Consider the following 1,983-nt stretch of genomic DNA (forward strand, 5'->3'; position numbering starts at 1 on the left):
AACAATTATGTTAGCTCAGTACATAGCCACAGAAAAACATAGCCATTTTCCCAGCAATAGATAGTAGTAACAAAAACCAGAAATAGAGATAAAATGAATCACTAATCTTCATCAGATGACACTCATATGACATCATGTAACACAATACATTTATGTTTTGTTCGATAATGTGCATATTTATATCCACAAATCTCGGTTTACATTGGCGCCATGTTCAGAAATGCCTCCAAAATATCCGGAGTAATTACAGAGAGCCACGTCAAATAACAGAAATACTCATCATAAACTTTGATGAAAGATACATGTTTTACATATAATTAAAGATACACTTGTTCCTAATGCAACCGCTGTGTCAGATTTAAAAAAAAACTTTTGTAAAAAGCACACCATGCAATAATCTGAGACGGCGCTCAGATAGTAACAACATTTCTCCGCCATGTTGGAGTCAACAGAAATACGAAATTACATCATAAATATTCCCCTACCTTTGATGATCTTCATCAAAATGCAGTGCCAGGAATCCTAGTTCCACAATAAATCGTTGTTTTGTTCGATAATGTCCATTACTTATGTCCAATTAGCTAATTTTACTAGCATGTGTAGTGCACGTGTACAAACGCTCGCGCAGATGCAGGCAAACGTCGGACGAAAACTTCAAAAAGTTATTCCAGGTCGAATAAACTGGTCAAAGTAAGTAGAGAATCAATCTTCAGGATGTTGTTATCATTGATATCAATAAGGTTCCAACCGGAGTTCCAACCTTTTCAGTCTCTATAAGTAATGGAACGCAAGACGATATAATGAGGAAAGCGCGCGACCAAGAACTGGCAATCTGCCAGACCACTGACTCATTCCCCTCCCATCCGGTCCCACAACACAGCATAAGCTTCATTCCACGTTCTACTGACTGTTGACATCTAGTGGAAGGCGTATGAAGTGAAAACAGATCCATATATTACAGGGAATTGAACAGGCGATGACTTTAACAACGACCACTCTCAGATTTTTCACTTCCTGTTTGGATTTTCTCTCAGGTTTTTGCCTGCCATATGAGTTCTGTTATACTCACAGACATCATTCAAACAGTTTTAGAAACTTCAGAGTGTTTTCTATCCAATAGTAATAATAATATGCATATATTAGCATGTGGGACAGAGTAGGAGGCAGTTCCCTATGGGCATGAAATTCATCCAAAAGTGAAAATGCTGCCCCCTATACCAAAGAAGTTAACATTAGAAGCCTACTCCCTAAATTTGCTTTATTCACTGCTTTAGCACATCCTGCCAACCCGGATGTCTTAGCCGTGTCTGAATCCTGGCTTAGGAAGACCACCAAAAACCACCAAACTTCCATCCCTAACTATAACATTTTCCGCCAAGATAGAACTGCCAAAGAGGGCGGTGTTGCAATCTACTGCAGAGATAGCCTGCAGAGTTCTGTCTTACTATCCAGGTCTGTACCAAAACAATTCAAGCTTCTACTTCTAAAAATTCACCTTTCCAGAAACAAGTCTCTCACCGTTGCCGCTTGCTATAGACCACCCTCTGCCCCCAGCTGTGCCCTGGACACCATATATGTGAATTTATTGTCCCCCATCTATCTTCTGAGCTTGTGCTGCTAGGTGACCTAAACTGGGACATGCTTAAATACCGTTGAAGTAGTATGGCTACAGGTTCATCTGCCTCACCTAAAGCCCATTCTTGTGGGAAGCTGCTATAGACCACCAAGTGCTTACAGTCAGTATCTGGATAATATGTGTGAAATGCTTGATACTGTATGTGATATAAACAGAGAAGMATATTTAAAATGTTAATATTGACTGGCTTTCATCAAGCTGCCCATACAAGAAAAAACTGTAACCAGTGCCTGCAACCTGGTTCAGGTTGTCAGTCAACCTACCAGGGTAGTTACAAACAGCACAGGAATGAAATCATCAACATGTATTGATCACATCTTTACTAATGCTGCAGAAATGTGTTTTAA

Source organism: Salvelinus sp. IW2-2015, unplaced genomic scaffold (assembly GCF_002910315.2).
Source record: "Salvelinus sp. IW2-2015 unplaced genomic scaffold, ASM291031v2 Un_scaffold3157, whole genome shotgun sequence".
NCBI classification, from domain to species: Eukaryota; Metazoa; Chordata; class Actinopteri; order Salmoniformes; family Salmonidae; genus Salvelinus; species Salvelinus sp. IW2-2015.